Consider the following 20,747-nt stretch of genomic DNA (forward strand, 5'->3'; position numbering starts at 1 on the left):
TTATTGAACCCTTGAAGCGCATTTGGAACTTAAGTATGAAATATATGGTCACAGGCAACTCCAGAAGGAAGCAGAAAAACTAGCAGAATCTGAAAGGTGATACTGTACTAGCTTGATGAAGTAAGAAAATAGAATCACAGAAAAAAACTGAAACCAAGTCATCAGTAAATCAGAAGCACACAGTGAATTCCAACTTGGACAGGAGCATCTCATACTAGTTGCAGCATAAAGCATTATAGCTCAGGTGATGGTCACAGAAGAAATGAGAAGCAGCAGTTATAGAGTATATGCTTGTAAAAGACAGTTATATAATAGAAATAAATGCCAAGATGAGAAGAAAATAAAAATAAAGTCATAAAGATGGTCTTCCTAGTCACAGTCTTAACTAACATCTCAAATTCAACTTAGTAATATCAAAGCAAACAACCTTCAGTTCTGGCACTGAGGACATTTGAATTTTACAGAAAAGAAAAATCATTTCAGGAAACCTGTAGCATAAAAGAAATAATATAATACTTCCCATACCTAGGGTAGCACTGTATTGAATCTACAAGATATGGTTTAGTAGCTTAGTGGTAGTAACGGTGTTAGGAGGACAGCTGGACTAGATGATCTTGTAGGTTCTTTCCAGCCTTGTGATTCTGTGATTCCGTGAATCACTGGATTTAGAAATTCTATAAAGAAATAGAGAAAAAATTATGTATTTCTTAGAATGTTGAAGCATCTCAGGAATTGTGACTAACAATTTTAGACCATAATGTATGTGAAAGTATAAAAAGATGTTATATATTTTGCCAATGTCTGGAGATACAGATTTTTCCAGTACAAAACATGGCTTTAAACTCTCCTCCCACTCGTTCAATGATCTTCAGCCTTTTAAAATGTTTCTTTTCTTGTGCATTTAGCTCAATTTCACCCTTGCTTAATAAAAATAAAGCATACTTACTATAAAAATGTCTATATTGCCATTAGCAACACAAGAATTAATCCATGCTATTTGAGATTTAATTGATGCATAGCAATAGTCAAGAAATACCATAACTCTGTGATTAACATTGAATAGAAAACCTAATTATCTTACCTGAAGGATCAGAAAAAATAAGATAACACCTCCCATCTGTAGAGTTTTAATTCCCTAATTAAAAAAAGAGAAGATTTCTAATTTAATCATCAAATAGTACAAGGGAAAATGGAAGTGTTAACTTTGATAATTAACTGTTCATAAATTATTGCTACCAGCCAAAACAATCATTACATTTGAAAACTTCTTTTGTCTTTGTAAGACCAACAATGAAACAGTACAAGAACTTGAAAAGACTTACCTCGTACAATTAAAGGCATCATATCATTGCTTATTGTCAGAAAGTTCTCTTCAGACACTTGGGAAATATAAATCTTAACCCTGTTGTTGGATGAAAATAGAATCCAACCATAAGAAGAGCCACCTTGTTCTAGCACCAAATTCAGATATGGTACTCAATAGTGTATGAGTCATCTGGAAAGCCAGGGTAACCCATCACTTCACTGAAATAGTGCTTTAAAAAAAAAAAAAGTTTCAAAATGATGATTTTCCTATCCTAACTCCAGATCTGAAAATAATAAACAATATCCAGACCTGCAAAAGTAGAGATATTTAAATTTCTTTGTCCACACAGGCATGTTTGAATGTCATTTAGATTATGCAGGATTCTCATGTTTCTCCAAAACATGCTGTTAACTTCCTTTTCTACATCTTGTTTACACTGTAGCATTTGCAATGGAATTACTTGTGTTTACACACATAAGGGTGAAATAAGCATAAAAAAATGCAAAAGACAATTCTACTTATTATTTTATTCTCTAATATCAAAATAAGTGTGGTAAACAAGCAGACTTTTACCAAGTGCTGATAAAAGACATCTGACCCTATTACAACAGAGTCTCTAAGGAAAAAATATCTCCTAGCTCCTTTTCCTCCATCATGGCCTTATACATATCACATCAGCTGCTCCAACAGAAGAATTTGCAACGAGGTCAAATGTCTGTTGAACTTAGTGAGAATTTTCAGCAACTACCAGTGATTTTCCTAACTACAAAACAATGCTATTCCCCAGATCCCAGACTTTAATTAGATGAAAGCTACTGCATCAATGCAATCTCTGTGACCTAGCTTTTTTTTTTTTTCTAGACAGACAGGAAAACAGAATGGCGACCCTTTCAAAACATCAAAATAAACTGCGCACTACTGTGCATATTCACAGCTATAGCCATCCAAAACCACCAAATCCTAGTACTTACTAAAGTAATCAAAGTGTTGGAGACGAAAGCTCCATGAATTTAGGCACAGAGAGAGGCAAATCGGAATAGTGGAATGAGGAATGAATAGATGAACAGGGTTTATGGAAGAAGAGATATTCATGGGTAGTGCATATTTAATTTATAGAAATTGAAGATATTTGTTTTTAGTACTATTAGTACATTTAGTACTATCAGTACTATTTAGTACAGATTTGTTAAAATCTGAACAATTTTTTTTAAACAATGGTGAGAAAATGCAGACTAACAACAGCTCTTTAAATAAAAAATAATTTCAATGTTGGTCTAGTACTTACAACATAAAATAACTGAGCAACAGTATTCCATGAACTATATACACTTACTCTGATAGACTACTTACCATTCTCATTCTTAAATAAATCTCATGAAAACATCTGTTTTGAAAAATTAACTCTCAAGTTTGATGAACTTTGACTTAGGTTTCTCCAATTCAAACAACTTAACCATCATGTTTTTCTTCAACAAATTAAGCATTTTTAGTATTATTTTTTGATGTATTTTTAAACATCAGTGTCCAAGCCTAACCAAACACTATACAACTAATGATCTATCACCATTACAAAGCTGTTGTAAAAGGATGCAGATGTAAAAAGAAACATTTGTATACAGCATTTCAAAGTGGTGTAAATCAAACTGAACTCTTAATTGGAACTGGTATAATCATTATGAATAAACTAGGCTTCTCCTTGACAGATGTGAGAGAAAATGATAGCCAATGAAAGTATGTCATATTAAATGTATAATTCATTGGCTGTCTGTTTAAAGGACAGCCACAGTTTTGATTCCCAAACAATCTGAATTCCCAAGCATTTTGTCCTTCTTCAATTTGTATAAGCCAGAATGAACTGTTTCATTACTTCAAGGGCAGCAAAATTTAATTCATGTCATTCAATTCCAGCCCTGGTCTGAAATTTAGGATGATAAAATGTGTGAAATTCTCAAGGAAAAAAAGATCAGTATAAAAGTAAGGGGTTTTATGACTCTCGGAATTTTGTAGACTTTAAAAAATTTCTAGAATCATAGGATATTCTCAGTTGGAAACCACTTTAGGACTAACCTAAGAGTTAAAATATATGTCTAAAAGCATTGTCAAAATATGTCCTGAATGCAAGCACTAAATGAGCTATATTCTACATCATATTTTTAAAAAGAAGTGGATACATTTTAGAGAAAAACGGCTTGTTTCTGATGAAAAAAAAAAAAATCTATAACTTTGTTCATAGTTTCTTAAATCTTATGTGGAGCTCCTTTTTTTTAACATTATTTTTACATCAAGGACTTTATTTCCATGTATATGGTTATGGAATCAAGCCTGTAAACTTACGCAACTATCGTTATGGTCTTCAAATGAAATTTACGTTGAGATTTTTCTCTTTTCCTTCATTTACATAGTCTTTGCACATATGTAAATTATCAGATACCTAATATAATAGCTATATATAGTATAAAAGACACTGGAACAAACTAACCCACTTTTTTCAGAAGTAAACAGCTAAGCTATTTATTTTCTCTGATGTCGGAGGAAATTCATCACGAAATTTCCTTATTGTGACATTTATAAGTTCTGACCTGGATGCATAAGAAGACACAATCAGTCAAATGAAAGAACATGAAACAAAACTGTGAGTACAGCAATAAGAAATAAAATTCAAAATCCTCTTCAAATGTGCAAGAGTTACATGAAGCACTTCAGTGATACTTCAGCCCATTAAAGTTTCAAGACCAAATTAATAAATATTTTTTCCATGGATATATTTCAGTAGGAAGAAAGAGCACATTTATTTTAAAAGGGCATTCCTCCTAAACAAGAACATTAAGGAACAAGATTCAAGACAAGGCATAAGAAAATTACATATATGTAGGTTTTTTCCTCCAAAATTTTTTGTCTTTCTAACGGACCATCAACTCTGAGCATTTTTAGCAGGACATGCTGACAATTACCCTCATGTGTCCTTATACTGTGAGTGTAGATACAGATAGAAGAAAAAACTAAGTAGTGACTGTAAAGAACATTCATACTAAGAAACTTCAATTTGAAGAAGTGGGTAAAGTTTATTTTATTAGCTGTCTAAATTCTGTAGAAGACAAAAATTGGAAAATGGAAGACAGCAACTACCCCATAACTGTTAGGAAGAAAACAGAGAACAACTCACTTACTTTCTGTAAGTTGTTGAAAAACATTTTTTGATGTGACATTATGCAAGAAAAGCACAGAATGAATTTTTTAAAAAGTCATTTGAGATTATTATGTACACACTATTGAGATTACTATATGTATATTATCAGATGGTGAAATGAAATAAGTTAAATATCCAGCAGAAAGATGGTGTAGGAGACAATAGCAATAATAAATAAATAACATAATAATTTTTAAAAAATCTTCAAGACAGAAGGGAAATAGAGCGGTAAAATGGCAAACACTAAGCTAGGCAGGCAGATTTTGACAAACTAAAATAATGAGATGCTGTTTGATGAGATGGGTGAGCCAGCAGCTCTTCAGAAAAGCATTATTTGGGGAACAACTACAGATTATCCCAGTTTGGAGAAAAAATAATATTTTAGGAAACAGGTTAAACAACAAGCTCATTGTGGATTTCAGATACAGGAAGAAAGTTAACAGAAAGTGGAAGCAAAGTCAAGCCATTAATAAGGAAGAAAAAAAAAGGAATAGACAAAATCAGATAAGCAGAAACACAAAACAATATAAAAATTAACTAGAGTTGTGAAGAATCATAAGAAATGATTTTAAGAACATTAATGACATGAGGAAGGACAGAAAAGGATTTGTTCTGAGTGGAAAATAACCTTTTTTCAGTATTTTTCTTTCTGAAAAGATCATGTTTGATGAATACAACCAGAGATAAGAGTACTATCTTGTCCTTGGTAAAGAAGGAGAGAAAAAATTTATAAATGCTTATAAATTTTCTTAATTCCAGATTCATCATAGCCTGATGAACATGGAAACTTAATGAATTGGCTGGTGAAACTACAGATCTTCAAGACTTTTTTTTTTTAAGATGCAACATCCACGTAAGCATGTGAAAACATGATCTGGCTGAATAGCGTAGCTTCAGAACTAGGGAAAAGTGCTCTAGGAATGGTTCACTCTGAACAAGATGGCACATGAATTTCTTCATAGCTCTAGCCTCCTGCATTCATGTCTTAATGCCTACTCAATATTTTAAATAATAGATTGGTCTGTGAACTCAAGAAATAATTACAAATATTCTGAAAGACAGAATTAAATGTGACAGATTGTATATATAGCCTGACAAATAATTCAGAGTAGAACTTAATAACGGATGGACAGTCCAGAACTTACTAAAGGTTGGACAGATTTGTAGACAATAGGATCTGAGAGGGATAGATATAGTAGTTATATTATTCTATTCTATTATTATTATTATTATTATGTCTTAATAAGGAGAGGATGAAGACCGAGGAATCATGTTTTTGCAATCAGCCAACTAAACCTTCCTTGGATTGTCACATGTAAACAAAAGTGTAAAAATTCTTTGATATGGACATCACTGATAAGGACAAACTGGATGTTTTTGTGTCCAGTTTGGGAAAATATATCTGAAGAATGGGGAGAGTAAGAGAGTCAACACGACAGTCACAAATATGAGAGGTTTTTAGAATATTGCAGATTTTATTTTATATTGCAATATTTTAGATGTATTGCAGAATACTGAAAAAGAGACTGGAAAACTTAATCTAAATGGGAGAAACTGAGATACAGGGAGAAAAGAAAAAATATTCAAATAAATACTTCAGAGAAGGGGAAGGAATTAACCTATACACTTATGTGAATATGAAGAACAGAAATTTTCTTAAATTAATGGAAGGAGATATTAACAAAAGAATATTAATGATAGGGAAGTAAGGTAAAGCCTGGATCGTGCTTCTGGGAGTTTTGTCATTTCCAGCACCAGATGTGTTTGAGACTAGGCTTTAGAAATATCCATCAGATTCCATCTAAATCTAATTGATCCTGCTTTTCAGCAGTTGGATAGACATCGGCTGCATAACCTCTTGAATTCCCTCCAGGAAGTATTGTGATCTAACCACCTGTAATTTGCATCGTATTGAAATCAGTACCAAAACATCTAATTCCATTTATTTTTTTCCCATTATGATCCCTCACAACAAAAGCTAATAATAGCTTATTACAATTTTAAAAAGCAAGCAAGAAAATGCAACCTCCACTCATATAACATTCCAGACAGTAATGATGAGCGGACTGTTGCATGCCTGTGCTAAACCTCCACTTTAAAATTCAGAAGGGTGTGTTTTTACTTGACAGTATTGTGTTTTCAACATGTAGATAGCATGGAAAGTTTTCACATTTCCTCTCTAAAAGTGCTATAAAGCTGAAGGCACCTTGATCAATGAAAGATTCCAACAGAACCAAGCAGAAACAACAAACAAGCAAAACAACCCACACACGGGCTCCTACACCAAGAAAAAAAAAAAAAAAGTAAATAAAACGTGAGAAAAAAAAGAGTATGTGATTCACTGATCAAGGAGAGAGACAGAGTACTAGCCAGAGCATAATGAACCACAACCTATTGGTTGAATTCCAGCTTCGAATTTTGACTCTACTCCTTGAAGGAAAAACTCAGGAAAAAGAAATTCAATGCTGTTCCTTGGTCACTAGAGCAGAAAATAAATCTCTCAGGCCAGCACAAAGAGAAAGGCAGGCACCTTAGCAAGTTTATGATGAAAGCTTTTGAGATCCGAACTGCAGATCCTGTTCTTCCAGCAGAAACTGTGGTTGACTGTAAAATATAGTGAACTACAAGACAAAGTGAATATTCTATCATAAGCACAAAGTTCAACAAACTTTTTTTTAAAAAAATGCTTAAAATGAGGAAGTTAATTCATGATACTAAGGAAATAACTAAGAAAAACCACATCAACATGTCACCTACATATACATATGTATGTATCTAAGTACAATCACAATTAGAGATACTGTTTTAACTAAGAAAATCAAACCATTTTTAAGGCAATCTATTTTTTTTCCAACTAGCAGCCCGTATAACAGAGAAATTCTGAAGACCTTCCACCATGATGAAAATCCATACTGATTCTAATCCAATATTATTTATCAGAGTATTATTTCACTTTCTTTTATTCCACTTAACATGATTTTGTCTGATCTTAATTGGGAAATATCATTCCAAAACACTGACAGTGTGGGAAACACTGCAGCATAATTCATCAGATGTGTTTGTGGCTTATGAGAAATACTTCCACATCATCTATCTTGTGATTGGAAAATGAATCATACCTTGATAGGTGAAGGACTACAAATAAGTCTGAAATGTGGTTCTGTAACTTTATCCTGTTATATAGTGTTGTGACTAGATAATTATTATTTATGTAATGTCTTTCCCTTGTAAATTATTAAAAATTTCACAAAAGAAGGACACTTTTCATATTCCAGTAGGTGAGAAAACTGACTCAGAACGGAAAAGTAAATAACTCACAGACAGTCTCTAGGCCCAAGCCTACATTAAGAAAAATATATGGGCTTTCTCAGTCTCTGCTTTACCTGTTGGATTATACTCACACAATAGGCAGTACTTCATCAAATAGGCACTTTAAAATTATGTTTTTGAACTGGGATTTTTGTTGGATAAGAATCTCTAGCAAAAAATAGTTATGGAATTCAAGACAGTACTACTAAACTCTGTTCTTAAAGTAAAGTTGTAATAGAAGAAAATAACAAATTTTTTTGAAAACCGAAAGACCTATCCCATTATGAATTTCATTCACAATTCACTTAGGAGGAATTAGTATCCTGAGAAGTCTTCCTGTTCTTTTGGAATAAAAGTGTAAGTATGAAAACATACTTTCTTACTCTCTGATTATTCATGCTATTTGACAGAAAAACAGAAAACATTTTTATAACCTGCAAAGAGGTGGCTAAATCAAGAAGACAGTTGAACAAAAACCAGGTTAAATTATAAAAATAGAGGAAAAAAAAAAGAGAAACTATGTTCTGAAGTAACAGGCTGACAACTTATTAATTCAAATGAGTTAAACTGAGAATCACTGAAGGTTGATTGTGAACACATTAATTTTTAAAAATAGAAAGGAAAAGGAAGATCTCCTCTACCAAAAAAAAAAAAAAAAAAAAAAAAATTGTATATACAATTTTATAATCTGCTAATCTGCTTTACATGTTGACTTGCAAGAACCAGATGCTAATTTGATAGAGCCTTAATACTTTTAAGTAAAAGAATAATCTTTGCCAGATTTTTAATCATTGACAGTAATTAAAACTGAGGTATTGACACTCTTGCTTTTGGCAAAATTTATTTTCTTGTAAAGACAATTTCAGTTACTTAAAAGAAGTCCATATAATGTAAAGCATAGCTTAGTTAAAGTTTTTAATATTGAATCCACATTAAGGGCTCATAGATTTGATTTTGCATCTGTTAGACACTTGAATTAATTTTATAAGTTAAGAAGTTTGCTTCAAAAAAGATTTCATAATTCTTTTTGTATATTCTTACGATTCCCTCCTTCTCCCTCACCATATTTTTTACTTATTTTTTTATGACTGATACAGGGAAAAATGATGTACTAAGAGTATTACACCAACAAGGGGATATTAAAAGCAAACTAGAGAAATCAAAAGACTTTCCTCTTAATTAAGTCACAGTGGAAATAATTAGTCACTTTCTCCCTGGTATTCTCATTTTTGAATGCCATAAGCATTATTTTGAATGCAACAAATCTGGCTGTGTTGTGGAATCAAATCCACAGTTATTTTTTGTCAAGATTTTTTTCTTGGATCATACTGACAGTACAGCTGTCAGTAAAGGTCATTTGGGAAAAATAGAAGACCAACTTTTCTTTCTTTCATTCTTATTTCAACATATAGAAATGGATTCAGATCCATTCAGAACCCTGGGAAAGCAGGGTTTTGTTTGACACATGAAAATAAAATTTTGGTTAATTTTTTTTATTTCTTTATTCCTGTTAAAAATTATTGCTATAATGACTATGAAATATTACAACTTTGAAAACAGACTTGTAATTAATAAAGAAGATAGAAAAGGAGTAACTTTGTTTATAGCCAGTCATTTCACTTGAAATAAAATGCAAAAGCCACCGAATGGGTGTTCCTTCTGCCATTACAATTTACTTTGAATACAAGATAATTATACCTATTGACAGGGAAAAGAGGGAATTTCTGAATCAAGATTGATCAGTACATTCATTATGCTAATCACATATTTTTTAATTCTTGCATTTTTATATTTTACCTTTCATGATTATAAATAAAGGAAACTGTTAGAATGAAACAGAAAGCTATATATTATTAGAACAAAAAATTTATAACATTTAGCTCATGAATAAAACATGAAATAAATATTTTCTTTATTATTTTTTTTTATATTGTAAATAAAAACAGTAACAAGCTCTTTTGCTTCTTTTTCTATTTTAAGGAATATTGCTGAAGGCAACATTGGAATCTTGGCAAAGAAATTAGGTAAGAATACTTCATCTTCAACTTTTCAATAAGAATATCAATATAAGTGTTGAATTAGGAGAATCACACCCAGAGTATTTCTATGAGTATTTCATTTTGCTTTCAGTCACGCTCAGCCTATTTTGTATTCTTTCTCTATTCATGAATGAATATTCAGGCATTCATTAGAGGAAAAAAATTACACAAAGCACAATTCCTTCATGTCTCTTCAGAATTGGACCCTCTACAATACAGCAAAGGCTGGTAAAAAAGGCATCCAATAGGTGCTGTTCTCCTGAAATTGTAAGTAGCAAAATATCTATTACAAACTGAGGCTACAGGGAATAAACTGGGTTCTTGCAGAGGCTGTTCAAATTTACTTCAGGTAAAAAAATGGAGTATAATCATTCACGAGAAGCAGAGACTTGCCCCTGGATCCCAAAAGCTCCACCCTCTTGGTCCAAAAATTTAGGTCTTAAGTTCATGTTTGAAGTTTTCCTACTAGTGGTAGTATATACTCATAAGTAAAACCAAAGGCAAATTTTCCTCTGAAGATTGTATCTATGGAAGTAACTAAGTAAGCCAAGCCAGATTCTGGGCATGCATTTTTCAGCCCAAACCAAGCAGAAGCATGTTGCTGTTTTATGTCAACAGTTAGTGCAGGTGGTGGACATTATTCTCAGTTTGAAAGATTCAGGTATGAAACCAGCTAACAAAAGCTGGTGCTGCACAAGTTCATGCTAGTCCTGTTTAAAAAAAATAAAAAAAGTTGATGAATTTTCCTATTCCTACTTAGAAAAAATGATCTCATTTTGGATTAGAATAGTTCTCTGATTCATGGTCAATTTCACGCAGCATTACAAATGACTTTACAAAGTGCAAGAAACAATTTAAATTAGAAAGGAAAAAAAAAGAGCATCACCACCACTAACCAATGTATTTTGTTAGAATAGGAGACTGCTCTTTTCACCCCTCCTTGAGCAGACCTGACAGAAAGGCATTCAGTGACTCAGCTGTGGTTTTGAGCTCTTCTTTGCAACCAAGGCTATGCATGCTCACACAATTACACACATGAATGTGATAAAATACAATTTAATCTAAAATCTTCACTCAGTCATTAAATCTTTCAGTACCTTAATATATTCAGGAATGATGCTGTGGGCTAAGCCACTGTAGCCAAGCATTAAAACTATTATAAAATTCCACAATATTTTTTCAGCTCTAAACTATTGTCTCTTCCTGAGAGTTTCATAGAGCTTCTGATTATTTTATACACGTCTCAAACACAATTCTGACAAATCTTAATTACTTTCGAAAATGTAGTATCACATATTCCTAGCAGCTGCTCATAGTCAAGTCATAAAACAATGGTTTTTAGTGTAAATGTTAGTAAAGTTAATTTAGACCTCTGCGGAGACAGAGAAAAGAGAGTAAATCACATGAGCAGATTGTTAGTTATATGTAAGCTTAAATGTTTGTTGCATAAAGGACAGCAATATCATCGTTACTACAGAAGGTTACATAGAGATTAAAATATGACAGTTGAGGATATAACATATCCTCTCTCTCCCCCTCAATTTTTTATTTCTTTGATGTAACTGCTAGAGCAACTAATGGTGTATATCCATCATAGAAACTTCTAATATTACATTTTTGATGCTTAATTAATGTTGAATATGTATGTGTTTTTTACTATGGTTACAAAACCGTATCGATGTTTTTACAATCATCAGCAAATTTAGTTCTAAATAATTAAGACTGGATAACTGTTTCAGCTTATACAGAAAGGTAAAACATCAGAAAACTGTAAGTCAGAATAAGAAAGCCTCAACTCTTGGGATTGAATGGGATTAAATGGATTAAATGTTTTGAACTACATGTATAGTACATACAGCACTACCTGTACAGTAATTTCATAATTTCAGTCATGATATTTAGGACTACATAACTGACAAAAATTGTATGTATATAGGCCACTGTAAGAGAAAATGCAAGTTTATAATATTTCAAATGATAATCTACATATTAATTTATTGTCCAATAGCTAATAAATTTTTTGAATCATTTTTTATAATTTATAAGACTTTTTTTGATCTACTATGTGAACTTCAATAGAAAAGGAAAGAAAAAGAATAATTTTTAATTTAAATTGTAGCCTTGCTTCAAAGTTATTAAAACAGGGAAGACTGCTAGGGCAAGCATGCAGTTTTACACAAGAACACAGATTTTACACAGATCATAAGTTTTACAGCCTTTCTTCTGAAATTTTAAGAAGGAAATCCCTTTTCCTCAGAGAAGTAGTAGAGACCACTCCACAAACATAATGAAATCACATTTAATTATATGTCATGTAGACTGGAGTTATAATCTCATTCTCTAAATCACTGCTATTTTGCAATGTAATACATAAGTTTAGAAACTCTAACAATGACACATAGTTTTATTCCAAAGCACACTGTCTTTAGGAAGTGTTCATAAGGTCAAAAATCTTTCTAAATAATTACAATTAGTAATTTTTTTTCTTTCTAAGCAGAAACAACAATTATATAGGATAGGGAGTATGCTAATCTACTCCATGACAATTAAATTTTGCCATCCAAAAAATACCTTCCAAACCCAAATTCCTTTCACTATATAGGGCTTTAATCTAAATTCCTTGTTTTCTCTCTTTTCAATTATACTCTTCACCAACTTGCTTTAAACATGAATAATGCAATAATGTAACAACATCCCCCCTGGTCAGAAACTTACATAATTTCCATCATAGGCAGTTACAGATGGCAATTATAATACCAAGGTAATTACATAGAGAATCACGTGAACTTTGACAATCCACTGAATGGTATTCCCCTGTAGGTTAAAGATTAAGCAAATCAAAGTATTTTCTGGAATGAAAAGTTTCTTTAGGTAGCTGAATCCACCCTCTTCTATTTGTGCATGCACCTTCTTCCAAAAATCTAGAAATGTTGAAGTATTTTACAAAAACTGTTGGTTTAAGCTCCCTAGGAAGCCACAAGCTAACAGAGTGAAAAACAATACAAAATACAAAGGTCTTGCATAGTCCAGAATTACGTTCTTCTTCCTCACTCATAGAACCAAAAACATTTTGAAGTGAAACTAATCAGAGCAGATGCCAAGATTAAAGACAGCTTTGGAAACCTAGAACTTATTTATGTCCAGTTGTCAAAATATTATTCCTCATTTGACATTACATTTGTATGTTGGTAAATATTCTGACTTTAGCAAAAGAAATACAGTAGAATGATCAATGATAAAGTTTCATAAAATATTGTACAAATGGTGAAACATTACTGTTCAATATACCAATTTTTTCTTACAAATTATATTTTAAAAAGTTCTGCCTATCAGAGGAAAAGGGGTTTAAAACAGTGAGCCATACTCGGATGCATTTATTATAATGATGACTGTGCAAATAAGCAAATAACTAGAGTTTTTGACAAGACTCAGTATTCCAAAACTAAAAGATCAAGATAGGATTGTACTATGTCTGTTGCTAAATGCAGCACAGTTACCAATAGAGGTGTAAAATTATATTATAAAAATTTGTGTAATTCACCAAGAGGACTAAAAAATGTAGAAAAACTGCAAGGGAAAAAGAAAAAAAAACAACACTGACAAACATGCATAGAAAACATCTGATTTTCTATATAATACATTGCATTTCATTTAAAATATTTTATTAATCATTTGATACTTCCTATCACCCATTATGACCCACATACTTGTAAATTACATTCACAGGGCATACAGGAGAAATTTGGCTGAGTTTATACTGTTCGTAGCTTCATTTCATATAGCCCTAAATCTTGAAAGATCACTTTAATATTTTTGAGAACAATCCTGTCTCTATATGTGGCAAATGACCAGTTATTACAACTATATTCAGGAAGGATGTCAAAGGCAATGATAGCATATAGAAAATAGAAAAATGTTTGATAGAAAATGTTTGAGTTATAACTTAGAATAACTTGCAGCTACTTATACTGAAAAACTGTAAGCTGTATCCTGAAGAAGTTGCAACACTGGATCTCACCTATACTAGTCTAGACATAAACAAAGCAATTATGGTCTTTACAAAACCAAATTATGAAGTTTAAAATGCACCTTCCGGTATATGGTAAGGTCATTGAAAATGCAGGTAAACCAGCAGAAACTGTTGATAGAAAATGACTGGATTATAACAATTTTCAGCTGATCTGATACTGTATAAAACAAAAACCAGGCAGATGACTTCCTGTGCTAAATTCAAGCATTTTACATCAATAATGATCACTGATGTGCTTGTATCTTGTGAAAATTTTGCTCATCCTGGTCTGACGAAAAACAGCTTTTACAAACATAATTCTCATACAAGTGTAGTCTTGTACAAAGCTTAGGTTTAACAGACTATACTAGTCTGATTTTTCTTTTTTTCTTTTTTCTGTTTTGGCGATTGATTAGATATTCCAAATCAATTCTGTATTTAATCTATCAACCCTTGTTTAAGTTTTATGAAGATGTATTATATTACACATGCACATCTCTATATGAAATTAGGTTAGAAGAGTACTTCAACATATTTCAAAAATTCACAGTTAAGTTTTTTGAGATAATATAAGCCTCTTCATGTCCCACTAGTTAAAAAACATGTTTTTCAGTAATGGCCATTTTACTGGACAGAAATCCGGACTGACTGAGAAAGGCAGTTTCTTCTAGAAGATGGTGTAAAAAAAAAAAAACAAGAAGGGATTTTCAATTCTGACTTCCAATTCTATGCTCTGTATAGAAATCACTAAAAATATTAAAAATACTAAAAGTAAATAATATTATTCAACACAGTCTTTTAATAAATTGCTATATCAATTACCTGTAAATCAGATGTCAAAAATATCATTCCTTTCCTGTTAAGCTGATAATTAGTTTATGATTTTACTGGTTTCTTTTACCTACTTATTAGAGCAATTGTTTGATTATATTTCACATATTGATATGTTAAGACTTCATAAATTATCCTTTAAATATGCCCATATATAACTCCATTGGTGTGTATTTGTCAATAGAAATGTACATGAATACACCAAGTTTGCTGGATCAGGCTCTGAAGCACTGGCATTACTTCACTTTCCCACTGATCAAAGACTACCTGAAGAATAAGATGAGTAGACACTGAAAATGGAAAATATACTAAGTTCTTACCTGCCAAAATAAATAAATAAATAAATAAAATGCTCAACATTAAAGGGAAGGCCACTGGGAATGACCTACAGAATGCTGAATGAATATAAGATGTACTTAAGTTTGTTCCTTTGTGCCTTCTTTCCTCCCACCCCTAAACTTGTAGTTCCCTGCAGCAATTGTCTCCATTAGCATTTTTTTCTCTCTCTTCACTTACATGGCAGCACTCCAGTATTTACTTGGTCATTCTCCAGTAATACAGAATATGTTATGATATGAAAGTCTTTCATTTGAAGACTATAACTTGGTTTCAAACAACAAAAACACAGTAAGTTTCCAAGGATCTCCCAAGACACAATCTGAAACTTAGTAGGGTGCCCTGGTTTGTTCAGGGCAACACTGACAAGTCAAAGTACGTATTTCACAATCTATTTAAGCTTCAATCAAACTTGAACCCATAGATATCCCTGTCTCAGGATTAATACATAATTGAATAACTGCTATTGTCTCCCATCGGGGGGAAGTAATCATTATTGCAACTCATTTGTGCTGGGGACTTAGTAAAATTTCAATATAAATATGAATCTAATTAGGGGCCCAACACTGATATTCATCTGTGTTAACATATATACATTTTACTCTGACATTGTTATAAAAAATATGTTAAAATGAGTGATGCAAGAACCTCAGAGGCCTTGGGGTTTGGAAATGCTTCAATAAAACAGTGGAGACATACACATTTGAAGAAAGAAACAAAGAGAATCCCACAACATCCTATGATATTTCTTTCCATCCCAGATGCTTACCATCAGAGAACTTGTTATCTGTATCATCCTCTGCATGGGGACAGTTCAAAGTTGTTCCTCTGTAGAAAGAAAGAGTTTCTTTGTGCCTCATTGTTTCCCTAACCTCTTCTATTTCTACCACTCAATTTGTAAGAAGATTTTGTGCTGGCAAATTTGAGGATAAAGGGCTCTGTTTTTAAGAAATTTTACCCTTCTTACTTCTGTGAAGGTGTTGTACAGCATCTTCTAGCCTTATTATCATGTATTTTCTTTTTCAGATTATGTGTCTGCTTTGGCATTTGTCACTGTTTTAAAATATGCTTCCATTTTACTGAGCAAGCACATGACAGCTACCAAATGCCAAGTTCTCTTTCTACTCAGGTTTCAGAAATACAACATAATTTTTTTTGTTATTAAATTTGATACCAACAGTAAAGCCTATTTTTTCTTTTGCTATGCCTTCACCTACATGGTAGAAATAAATGCAGACTCTTGGCTACTGTGAAACAAACGGACTTTCTGGATGCACAACTTGCCTTATATAAATCAGAAGTAACTCCTCTCTCTTCTATTGCACAGTTTCTTGAAGCCAAAACAGGTGAGCAAAGGTGAAAAAAAACCATTTTACTGCTGAGAGCTGTCAGAGCTCTCTCATTTTCATTTTTACTAATGGTAACACCCATGGTGTAGCATATTATTTAAGACATCGTTGTTTAGGTCTACAAACACACAAAAATGTCCCTGCACACTCTTTCACTGGAGGGAGTCTGGGTTGATGTAGCCAAAGTAAGTCACTTTTCAGAATTGTAATTTTATATATAAGATGTCTGTTGCAGTGAGTATATCATTAAAAATGCACTAAAATAGTATCAGGGCAGCTACCATAGAAAATTCATGTTGCAAAATTAGCCTATCCATATTTCACAATATATAATCATGCATAAGAGAAGGTCTCCTGTAGGAATGTGGAATGACTCAGTGTTAAATTATATGATGGCTGTAACTGTTTAGGACTATTCAGAATCTAAAACATAAAAAAGAGGTCTGAAAAACCATAATGCTGTGGAAATACAGAATGTGGTAGCAACTATACAGTTATAGATATTTTTACATGAGCTGAAAATGCTTATATGGGAAGCATTTATTCTACTCACAGAAGCAGGAAATAAGAAAAGATATTCCCAGCTTTTGAATTTCAGCTAGAAAATTCCAGTACAAGCAAATCATGGGAAAATATCCCAAAGGCCATGGCTTGTGTACCAGCTTAGCTTTAAAAAGCCTACCCTGTGTTTTCTTTACTTTGATGGTTAAATAAACACTAGAGATTTATCACTGGTTATTTTAAAAGTGCCTTCGTTTTTGAGATCTGTAGAGACAATTGCTTTTAATGAAGCAATATCACATCAGCCTGTTCCCCACAAAAATGAGAAATATACCAAGCAGCAATTGTTAGTATTGCATAGAAAGTGTAAGCAACAATTGTCTACAGCCTTTCTTCTTAAATGAAAAGGAAGAAAGAAAAGAGGGGAGAGAAAAAATAAAGGCACAAGACAAAGACAGAAATAGAAGAGTGAGGAAAAAAAAGAGAAAAATAGGAGAGAAGAGGAATAGAAAAGTATGTGTAGTACCTATGCTTAAATATAATATGAAAGCAGGGAAATTACTGAAATTCATACTCAGTAACCCTAAGATGGTAACCATTTTAGTCCCAGTGTAAAATTGAATGAATTTTTTTTCCACCAGAACTGAAGTCTGACACAAATATGGACCAGACAGCAGAACTTTTAATATTTCAGCCATTTCTGTGAATTTTAGAAACAGATTTTTAAGTATTGTTTTCTAGTGATAAAAGCGAAATGATCTTCCAACAAAAGTAATGAGGGAAGTGAGTTTAAACTAAAGAATGTAGTGACTTCAGAGAATGAGGAACTCACAAATGCTTCTCCCACCAACTATTTCAGCCCTCAATGAAGTCATGATTCTCAAGAAAATATAAATAGTCCTTTCTCAGGACAGCCAAAGCCTTGCTAAAGATTTTCTGCGTACTTCAACAGGTACTGACTGAGGTATTGACTGAGTTATTGGCCCCAAATTAGTTATATTATCTACTTGCAGCCCTGGCCTGAGCTGGCACTGGTAACCAATGCCTGTCACCAAAATGAGTCTTGTAACAACTGGGGTCATTTTGTTTAAAGCAGAAAATAAATGAAAACATAAATAACAAAAGTGCAAGCAATGTCAAAACATAAATGTGATTAATCAGGATTTTTTAAAAGGAAACCAACTGCCCTTAAATAGAAATTTGTCTCATCACAGAAAGAAAAGCTTGGAAATAAATTTTACGTAGCTTTTTAAAAAACAATAGTTTGTTATGTTAAAACAAAAACCCAACACAATACAGAAAACCAATAGCAGTACTTCATGTTCTTCATAGAGGATAACTTCCAAACTGTTAAATGAAAAAAAATCATGAACAATTGATCTGTTTGTTTTTTTTTTTTCTTTTTTCTCACAAACTCTGAACATATTGACATTTACGTTTCTAAACTTACCTAATGAGTAATATCTATCTAAAAAAGTCTTACTTGTGGTGTGTTTACAAGTCTATTATGAGACTTTGAGAATTAAATCAATTCTGAAAAGAAAACCAAAAGTACCAGTAATGCACATTTTCCAAGGTTTATCCTATCAAACACATTACTGTCTCTGTTCTGGTTTAATCTACAATTATGAAAACTATCTACAGATATGAAATTCATCTTTGCTAATGAATTAATGAAACTTTAGAGGAACGTCAATCTCACACTAGCATTTGGCTATTTTCATACATGCTTCTGCCTGAAAACACTGTTGCTGGAATATTTATGAAAACTGAACATGAATAGAATGGTGCTTCTTTACTGTATTTGCGTACTTGTACTTTTTTCACAGTATTTATTCTGCTCTATAGTTAACTGGATACTATTAGTTAAGTAGGAAGACCCCTATTTCTAAGGTAAGTAAATCCATTTTTATTTTTTGATTACAGAAGGACTTTGATTCCATGCAGAACAATGCATTCTGTTTCTGGCATTTAGTCTAATTTTTGAGATAAAGCAACATCTCCTTTTCATCTTAAAAACAAGAGAAAACAATGCAACAAACAGTTCACATTCAAATACTATGTTTGGCAATAGTTCTCTATTCAAATTAACTAAGATAATTTCTGTAATATTGTGTTAATTGATTGTTAGGCAAATATTTTGTGTGGTCCTTCACTGCTGTGGGAATATGGAACAAAGTTATATTAAAACAAACAAACAAACAAAAAAAAAAACCCAACCAAACAAAACAAAAATAAAAAACAAGAAGAATCTTCTAAGCATATTTAATGACAAACACATTATACTTTCCTACAAAAGGGAACAGTGAATCAGTGCATCTTGAATGGATCTGCTCTTTGAAAACTGAATATTATGCAAGAAATACATCCTAATCATTCACATTCACATACATAGTCACAAAGAATAAATTCTCCAGTATGGTTTACTGAGATGTGTTCCCAAAAAACTAGTCTGAGAAAAAGAATCAGATTTATGCTATATAAAAAGTCTATGATGAGAAAAAAAAAACAATAAAAAATAATTTTCTAATACCTTTGACAAAAATTCAAATCTTACAGAAATTTTAAGTGTTGAAATAATTTTCCCTGCCTCTTCATTTTCAGATGTGGGTAAATAACAAGGGAAGTCAGAAATCCTGTGGAAAGACAGAAATCCTTCTGTCTTCTTCACGCTATCAGACTTTGAAGAAATGAGAGCTGATAGTATTCAGTGGCTGTTCATAGTTGCTAGACTTGCCTTCATTTCATTTGGATGGTAGAAAAGTTCTTTGTGAGCATGTTTGAGAATCTGATCACAATATCTTATATCACAAGCCTTTATATTTTACTTCTTTATCTGTACTCTAAAAGGTCCAGAGAAAAGCCTTCTGAGAAGTGTGTATATTTACATTTGCTTGTTCATTGATCCACATATTACTGAAAGTCAAAGTAGAAAAAGCTTTCCCTGTTTAAGATGACTCTTTCATTAAGGGTCCTTCCTTTCTCGGTCATTCATGCTCTATCCTGTACTTAACACTCACCTCTCTCCAGTCATTAACTATCATTTCTGTCCAGAGTAAATGCTGAGCCTCATGTAAAAGCTGTGATTGATTCCCTAACAGTAATGTCTTTACTTGTGCAAAATTGAAGTCTGGAGGGGACAGCTTGAGGACAGTATTACATGATCAAGTACCATACTTGAGCATAAGTCATCAGAATCAACATCCTAGAGGCTGTTGGTTTATTTAGAAATAGGAGAAAAATAGTTAAAATTAAGACCTTTTGCTCACAAATGTTAGATGCCCAAGTTCATTTCCAGAACCCCTGTCATTTCTATAAGTGGAGAGTGCTCCAACTCCAACAGGGCACATCATGTACTCCCAGTCACGTTTAATGGTAACAAGATAATGACCATGTTTATGTGCTTGAGGCTTTTCTAGGCTAACTATAATTCTTTCCTCAAAGCTGGAAAACCAAAGAGTTTCTTTTCCCTTTTCCTTTCTCTCTCTCTCTTTTTTTTTCTTTCCAATTACCATTCTACTCTACAACTGATGAGAATATCTTCAAAATTTCAGAATCTTAAGGAAACATAATTCAGTCAAATTTTTCATGCATTTATTTTCTCTCATATCCTGTTTAATTTATTTGTATCAGAATTAAAGAAAATTAACAAGTTTTTTTTTCAGACATTTTTACATTTAGAATGATTCCCTAGGTGGTTAGCCTTTATTTTCAGTATTACTCATTTTCTTAATAACAAGAATTACTTCTTGCCTTGAAATTCCTTCCACTTCCTGAAAGCTTGGCCTACTTTACAGTACAATTAAGTGCATTTCATGCATCATTATACTGCATTTGGATTGAATTGTTAGATGAATTGTTTCATGGTGAAACCAGTTAT

The 20,747-nt window shown here is 32.3% G+C and overlaps 1 long non-coding RNA gene across 1 annotated transcript in view; it reads right to left on the bottom strand.

Moving 5' to 3' along the window:
• Positions 1 to 526: 526 nt before the first annotated feature.
• Positions 527 to 20,747, bottom strand: part of LOC128080585 (uncharacterized) — a 74,485-nt gene continuing 54,264 nt past the window's right edge. The window contains exons 3-5 of the long non-coding RNA XR_008206792.1: positions 15,787 to 15,845; positions 1,082 to 1,135; positions 527 to 674 (exon numbers count right to left, since the gene is read on the bottom strand). This is a non-coding gene — a long non-coding RNA (uncharacterized LOC128080585). The remainder of the gene's footprint in view (positions 675 to 1,081; positions 1,136 to 15,786; positions 15,846 to 20,747) is intronic.

Source organism: Tympanuchus pallidicinctus, unplaced genomic scaffold (assembly GCF_026119805.1).
Source record: "Tympanuchus pallidicinctus isolate F22 unplaced genomic scaffold, pur_lepc_1.0 scaffold2, whole genome shotgun sequence".
Classification (NCBI taxonomy): Eukaryota; Metazoa; Chordata; class Aves; order Galliformes; family Phasianidae; genus Tympanuchus; species Tympanuchus pallidicinctus.